The following is an 8,498-nucleotide window of genomic DNA, read 5'->3' on the forward strand; positions in this document are numbered from 1 at the left end:
AATCTTCTCTTAAAAATGTCCAGAGTGTTGGAGTTCACAACATCCACTGGTAAGTTGTTCCATTGGTTGATCGCTCTGACCGTCAGGAAGTTCCTCCTTATCTCCATGTTGAATCTCTCCTTGGTCAGCTTCCAGCTGTTGTTCCTCATCCGGCCCTCTGGTGCCCTGAAGAATAAAGTGATCCCCTCCTCTCGGTGACATCCCCTCGTATACTTGTAGACGGCTATCATGTCCGCTCTGGCCCTCCTTTTCTCTAGGCTATCCATTCCCAGTTCCCTCAGTCTCTCTTCGTAAGTCTTGGTTTCCAATCCCTTAATCATCTTGGTTGCTCTTTTTTGCTCCTTCTCCAGAGATTCCATGTCTCTTTTGAAGTGTGGTGACCATTATGCAACCACTATCCATTGATGACCTGTGGACTTCAACTCCCAGAATTCCTGAGCCGCCCACACTGGGAATTCAAATCCACAGTTTGTAAAGAGTGTGGAGTTGACCAGCCCTGCTTTAAGATGACCCATAGCAGTGATGGCGACCCTTTTTTCCCCTCGGGTGCTGAAAGAGCGTGTGTGCATGCTATCACGCATGTGCGATTGCCCACACCCCTGATTCAATACACGGGGAGACAAAAAACAGCTTTCCCCCTCCCCCGGAGGCTCTCTGGAAGCTGGAAATGGCCTGTTTCTCAACTTCTGGTGGGCCCAGTAGGCTCCTGTTTTGCCTTCTATGGGCTCAAAAGGCTTCCTTGGAGCTGGAGGGGAGGGTAAAAATGCCCTCCCCCATTCCTCCAGAAGCTCTTTGGAAGCAAAAAACGCCCTCCCAGAGCATCTGTGCGAGCCAAAAATCAGCTGGTTGGCACACACGTTGGAGCTGGGCTAGGGCAACAGCTTGCGTGCCAGCAGATATGGCTCTGCAGCCACCTGTGGCACCCGTGCAATAAGTTTGCCATTACTGACCCATAGCAACAGACCTAAAACGGCTTCCGCCAGCAGATGGCAATTAATTCACGCCCGTCGAATACCTCTCTTGGGCCTCTTCCTCAGTGAAGCAGCCTCCCTGTATTGAAGCCCCCTTTTAACAGATTAATGGAGTGTTAATCTGATGGCAGGGGCCTTGTAGGTCATCCAATCCAACCCCCACACCAAAGCAGGAGATTCTGCACCAGTGATGGCGAACCTTTTTTGGCTCGGTTACCAAAAGGGCATGCACCATAATGCAATGCCCACCGCACAACCCACTCCCACTGTGCTGCCCCACTGCGCATGCGCACAGACCTCACTGATGCCTCCAGACTTCCGTTTGGGCTGTTTTTCGCCTTCTGGAGCCTGGGGAAGAGGCAAAAAATGGTCCAACGGGCAGTGATAGGCTGCTGCTTACACGGTCCGGTGCTCCATCCCGGTAGAAAATTCTGGGATGCACATGCAGCTGTGTATCCCTAATGCGCACACAAATGGATTTGTATCCCTAATGCGCACACAAAAGATTTGGCTTCTGTGCATGCACAGTAAGCGAAATCTTGTGTGAGGAAGCTTGCGTGAGTGAGATTTTGGTGATTTTTGTATGTGCCGAAGCAAAAATATCAGGGAAAATCACCAAAATCTCGCTCGCACACGGATCCTCACACAATATTTCACTTGTGCATGCACAGAAGCCAAATCTCATGCCGATGGATATGCGCGCACCAGTGCCAACCTCGGAGGGCACACCTGGTAGTGCCGAAGATGACCAACCTTTCATTGCCAACGGGCCTACCAGAATGAACTTCTGGTAGGCCCGTTTTTCACCATCTACAGACCCTGGAGGCTTTCCTGAAACTGAGGAGGGCGACAACAGAGAGCCTCCTCCTGCCCTCCAGAAGGCTGAAAATCAGCCGGGCAGCTCACACATGCTGGAGCTGACACAGGGCAACGCCTCACAGGCCCTCAGATATGGCTCCATGTGCCACCTGTGGCACCCCTGCCATAGGTTCACCATCACGGCCCTACACCGTTTGTGACGAATGGCAGTCCAGTCTCTTCTTGAAAGTGCCCTTGGGGAGTCGGGGGGCATATAAGTACGACAAACAAATAAATATAAGTATAAGTATAAGTATAAGTATAAATAATAATAATAATAAAAAAATAAAAATAAAATAGAATAAAATAAATAAAATAAAATAAAATAAAATAAAAATAAAATAAAATAAAATAAAAATAAAATAAAATAAAATAAAATAAAATAAAAAATAAATAAATAAAATAAAATATAAAATAAAATAAAATAAAATAAAATAAAATAAAAATCTTCCAGGAATGAACTCCAAGACTAAGGAGATACTATTTATTTATTTTATTTTATTTATTTATTTTGTCTAATACACAATGAGAGTTTTAGTGGGTATATATATTGTTCTGCTGGGCTCTCTGATAGGAGCCTCCTGAAAATTCAAGGATACAAATTTCAGACACACACACACGTTTGAAAATTCAAAACAATGTTCTTTGTCACAAAAGTCAAAATAAAGTAAGCACTCTTTTTGTATTGCAAAGAGCACTCTTCCTAAAACAACCAGGTAGTCTGTACAATGTTCCTTAAGCAGTCATTAAGTACTTAGCCAGCAGCTGTGGAGAAACTTCACACCCCTTCTTCTTCCAACAAAGGGAAACACGTTGCTCTGCTTTGGTTTCAAAGAGATGAAAAAGCAACAAAGTCCAGCACACAAGATTCCTGATGAAACTGCAACAGATATTCTTCCACAATGGCCAAACCCACATGGTGCTATTTATAGCAGCAGCCCTAATTATTGGAGCCCCACCCAAACACAGGTGGCCTCCCTTATTTCCTGTAATATGTTCTTACTTAATCTCTTCTACGCATAATTCTGCGCTTGCGTGGGTCCAAAATGTCATCATCTGAAGCAATAGAAGATAAGAAAGATTGATTGCCTGGGCTGTGTGCCAAGCCCTCCTCTGCCGAGTCACTCTCACCTTCTTCTTCGTCTGAGGAAACTAAACTCTGACCTGATTCTCTCAGCAATAACACAGGCCTGTGACATGCATCCACCTCCCCATTCCCTGGGGCAGGAGCTGGGCCAGTGCCAGCCACAACATATATATATATATATCAAGAATAGTCCTAAAAATGCGAGTTCCAGGTACGTGTGTGAATGATCAGGCAGCAGCCATCTCGATCACCGGAACATAGAAACTTTAATAAAATCACTTAGCTTTCGTTAGCGTGCTGCTAACTTCGTCAGAGTATTAAAAATGCCATGGGAGACAATCACCTTTATAAAGCATTATTCAGTCTGCTCATTGCCCGCGTCATAGGGCCACACCCTTCCCTCCCCTCTGCGGCAAGCCTAATTGTGGGCTTGCTCATGCTGGCTAAAGGGGGGGGATCTACCGCTTTTACTCGTGTCTGTTGCCTCTTTCCCTCCCCAAGGGAGGAGGTGGAGTTACGAGGCCTAATTGTGGGCTTGCTCATGCTGGCTAAAGGGGGGTCTACCGCTTTTACTCGTGTCTGTTGCCTCTTTCCCTCCCCAAGGGAGGAGGTGGAGTTACGAGGCCTAATTGTGGGCTTGCTCATGCTGGCTAAAGGGGGATCTACCACTTTTACTCGTGTCTGTTGCCTCTTTCCCTCCCCAAGGGAGGAGGTGGAGTTACGAGGCAATACTTCGGAGGTGTTTGGTATTACTTTTCCCCCCCCCCCATTATCGTTGTTACTTTCCATAGTGGTACATGTCTGCTCTTGCAATTTTTTTGCCCATGCCCTCGTCTTAGGTCTGCACTGTTCTAATACTCCCTTGTCCCCTGTGTTGGAACTGCATTGTGCCCCTCCCCCTCTACCTCCATGTTGCTCCAGTATGTTCCCTTGCTCCCCGTTGGGGGTTGCTCTACCCTCATTTAGCTGGTTTCTATGCCCGGCCTGGGGAATTCTGTTAGGGGCTTTATCCAATCCTAATGACCTATCCCCTTTAAGTCGTTGCTGGTGCCTTAAAGCCTGGTATGCCGATGGCATATCAATATGTCTATTTAAAGAATTTTCATTGGAGAACCAGGCTTCCTTTAGGAGGCGACCTCCCTTGGTTTCATCTCGCGCCAGAATCTCAGTTCCCTGGAAATCGAAGCCATGATCCTGCTCCTCCATGTGTGTCCAAATCTGGGAACGCTGTTCATGACGTTGGACCGCCAATTTGTGTTCGTGTATACGAGTTCTCAATCTTTTTGCCGTTTCCCCCACATAGTGGTGTGCACAATTATTGCAGTTTATACGGTAAATTACCGAGGAGGACTCCTCCTTCACTAAGGTAGATCCCCCTTTAGCCAGCATGAGCAAGCCCACAATTAGGCCTCGTAACTCCACCTCCTCCCTTGGGGAGGGAAAGAGGCAACAGACACGAGTAAAAGCGGTAGACCCCCCTTTAGCCAGCATGAGCAAGCCCACAATTAGGCCTCGTAACTCCACCTCCTCCCTTGGGGAGGGAAAGAGGCAACAGACACGAGTAAAAGCGGTAGACCCCCCTTTAGCCAGCATGAGCAAGCCCACAATTAGGCCTCGTAACTCCACCTCCTCCCTTGGCGAGGGAAAGAGGCAACAGACACGAGTAAAAGCGGTAGATCCCCCCCCTTTAGCCAGCATGAGCAAGCCCACAATTAGGCTTGCCGCAGAGGGGAGGGAAGGGTGTGGCCCTATGACGCGGGCAATGAGCAGACTGAATAATGCTTTATAAAGGTGATTGTCTCCCATGGCATTTTTAATACTCTGACGAAGTTAGCAGCACGCTAACGAAAGCTAAGTGATTTTATTAAAGTTTCTATGTTCCGGTGATCGAGATGGCTGCTGCCTCATCATTCACACACACACACACACACACACACACACACACACACACACACACATATATATATATATATACACACACACATACACACATAGTAAAATACATGATGAAGGTTATAGAGGAGATACTCATAGTAAAATATATCTATGAAAGAATAGAAAAGAAGATATAGTAATAGAACATATCAATGAAAGAATAGAAGAAGAGATATAGGAACTAATACTATTCTACAATGCCCTAGCAAGCAGACCGCACCTAGAGTACGGCATTCAAATTTGGTCACCCCATTACTAAGAGAACATTGAAACTCTAGAGAAAGTACAGAAAAGAGCAACTAAAATGATACAGGGATTGGAAACCAAGGTATAGGAAGAGAGGTTGCTGGAACTTGGCGTGGATAGTCTACCAAAAAGGAGGGCCAGGGGGGACACGATAGCAGTATACAGATATTTGAGGGGTTGCCAAAGAGAGGAGGGGGTCACACTATTTTCCAGGGCATCAGAGGGCCAGAGCAATGGATGGAAACTGACAAAGGAGAGATTCAACCTGGAGATAAGGAAGAACTTTCTGATGGTGAGAGTGATCAATCAGTGGAACGGCCTGCCAGCAGAGGTTGTGAATGCCCCATCACTTGACACATTCAGAAGGAAATTGGACTGCCATCTGGCTGGGGTGGTGTAGGTCTCCTGCTTGAGCAGGGGGTTGGACTTGATGACCTGCAAGGTCCCTTTCAACTCAGATAGATTCAACTCAGGTAGGTAGGTAGGTAGATGAGAGAGAGAGAGAGAAAAAGAGAGAGAGAGAGAGAGAAAGAGAGAGAGAGAGAGGGAGAGAGATAAGCCACCCCTTGTCCCTCTGCATGTCTCAAGGCTCCGAGATCCCTAAAGAAGCAGTCGGTGGGGGTCAGAGTGCCCACCCTCGCCCTGCCAGTCCACCTTGGAAAGGGAAGCCTCTCAGCTGAATACGGAGTCCTTCTGCCCAGAACAAACTGTTCATACTTCCAGGCAGCGATGCCCCCACTGAACCTCAGCACCCTCGCCTCTCTCAGCTAGACTAAAGGTTATGGGGTGTAACTGAGCATGTGGGCCCCGGAGAGGAGAGGCGCTGGTGGAGAGAGGCCGGGACGGAACCGTGTCTTTCTGCTCCACCCTCTTTCTCATGATTCCACCAGCTGCCAAGACTCTTTGGCACAGCACTGTGTTTATCGCTGCAGGCGTCAAATAACAAGGCTGAGAACATCCCGAACCGAACGGCCTCCCACGGCAGATTGACAGCCCTGGGATCCTTCGGCCACCGGCGCGCGGCATCGTCTGCGCCCTGCTTGGACTTGAGAACACGCGTCGCACACTCTTTGACACCACCAAACTCTGTGAACTCAGAACCCAGCCCCTCTTGGCACCCAGCCCAGAGTTTGATTGACAGTGCAACATGTCCAGGCCTCTGGCTTGGGAGGGGAAAGAGGGAGATGGGGTGGGAGGGGGGAGCCTGTGGCAGGTCAGGCTGGAAATGGGACCGCAGGCCTGCCCAGTCCAGCAAGGGCTGGTTAGACCAATGGCTAAAACCAAGGCACACTAGAGCCACAATACTAACTGATTAACAGAATTGGAAGGGACCTTGCAGGTCATCTAGCCCAGTGACTTTCAACCTTTTTTTAACCGCGGCACATTTTTTACATTTACGAAACCCTGGGGCACATTGAGCGGGGGGGGGGGGGGGGGCGCTAAAAAAAGTTTGGACAAAAAAATTATCTCTCTTCCTCCCTTTCGCATTATTTCTCTCTCCCTCCCTCTTTCCCTCTTTCTTTCTCTTCCTTCCTTCCTCTCTTTTTTGCTCTCTCTCTCCCTCCCTACCTCCCTCTATGTCTTTCTCTCTCTCTCCTTCCCTCCCTCTGTTTCTCTCTCTCTCTCTTGCTTTCTTGCTCTCTCTTTCTCTCTCTCTTGCTTTCTTTCTCTCTCTGTTCTCTTTCTCTCTTGCTTTCTTTCTCTCTCTCTCTCTCTTGCTTTCTTTCTCTCTCCCTTTCTTTCTCTCTCTGAGCTTCGCGGCACACCTGACCATGTCTCGCGGCACACTAGTGTGCCACGGCACACTGGTTGAAAAACACTGATCTAGCCCAACCCCCAGCCCCAAGCAGGAGATCCTACATCTGCCTCTACCTAGGATCGAACTCACAACCTCCTGATTGCGAGGCAAGAGTTCCACAGGGTGTCCAGGGGGAAAGCATTTTGAAATTGACTGAAATTTCCCTGACATTTCCTTGTAACATGCGGTCTAGTTAGATGATGCGGTCGTAGGTGACGTCATACCAAACGGCTAAGCCATGGAGAAATATCGGAAGCTGAGAAAGCAAGTTATGCTCATTTTTGCTTGACTCTGCCAGGCAGCGCAATCTGTTTTGGGTTTTTTTACATGATTTCCCCCTGACTTTTAAACATTTTAATACAGTTTGTTTTCCCCACTCTGATTTATTCCATTTTTTCATGAATTCCCTGATAATTCCCTGATAAAGTATTTCCTGAACCACCGATTTCCCTGTTTTCCAGGTTTGCTGGACACCCTGGTTCCTCCTCTAGGCCACAGGCAAAGCTACACCATCCAGGGTTCAAATCTACTCACCTTCTTGGATGGTTTGGGAGCGTGCACTTTTTCACCCTCTGCGCATGCGCAAAAAGACTTGTGCATGTGCAGAGGGTTAAAAAGGAAGGAAAATGGTGACGTACCTGCGGGTGGGTGGAGCCTCGTATTGCCGGCGCTACCAGTTCACCAAACCACCAAGGACTGCCGTCTTTGGTGTGCCCTCCAAGGCTGTTGCAGACACGTGCATGTCTGTTGGAGCAAAATTTGGCTTCTGCACATGTGCAGCAAGCGAAATCTTGTGTGAGGACATGCATGCGAGTGAGATTTCAGCGATTCTTCCCCCCATACTTTTGCTTCCGTGCATGCACAGAAGCAAAAAATCGGTGAAAATCACCAAAATCTCACCCGCGCGAGTATCCTCACGTGAGAGTTCACTTGCAGCACATGAGCAGAAGGAAAAAGTCGGCAAAAATCACTGAAATCTCACTTGTGGGAGTATCCTCACATGAGATTTCGCTTGCGGCACATATACAGAAGCAAATCTCACAAGTGTGCACGGGGGCATGCGGGGGCGCATCAGGGATACGCAGCTGCATGTACATCCCTGAATTTCCTACTCAGATGGTGCACCTGCTACTGCCCACCACTGGGCGGAGCCTTGTGCTGTGGCTGCTACCAGTTCTCCAAACCACTGATGCCTGCTGTTACCAGTACGCCTGAACCAGGCCGAACGTTTCACCCCTGGTTCATCTCCCAGGATCAAAAGCAAGGAGGACCGCCACCCCAAACAGTCCGTGTTAGTTAGGCTGGGCGGAGAGACAGGGATGGAGGTCATGACATTATTATTATTATTATTATTATTATTATTATTATTATTATTATTAGTCTGAGGAGGAGGCCCACTCAGGCAGAGCTGGATGAGTTTCCTTCTTCCCCTCATAAAGAGGCTCAGGGCCTGGAGAGGTTTTTATAGCTGTGTGCAGTTTCAAAGGCCCTTCTTGTTATCGCTTCCTGGCAGGGAGGCAGGAAAAAAGTGTGACACACACATTTGCAGCCTCCCTTTTGCCCAGAGAACTGCCTGTTCTCGGCTCCTCGGTGGCAGGGAGGC

The sequence above is a fragment of the Erythrolamprus reginae genome, chromosome 8 (assembly GCF_031021105.1).
Source record: "Erythrolamprus reginae isolate rEryReg1 chromosome 8, rEryReg1.hap1, whole genome shotgun sequence".
Taxonomy (NCBI): domain Eukaryota; kingdom Metazoa; phylum Chordata; class Lepidosauria; order Squamata; family Dipsadidae; genus Erythrolamprus; species Erythrolamprus reginae.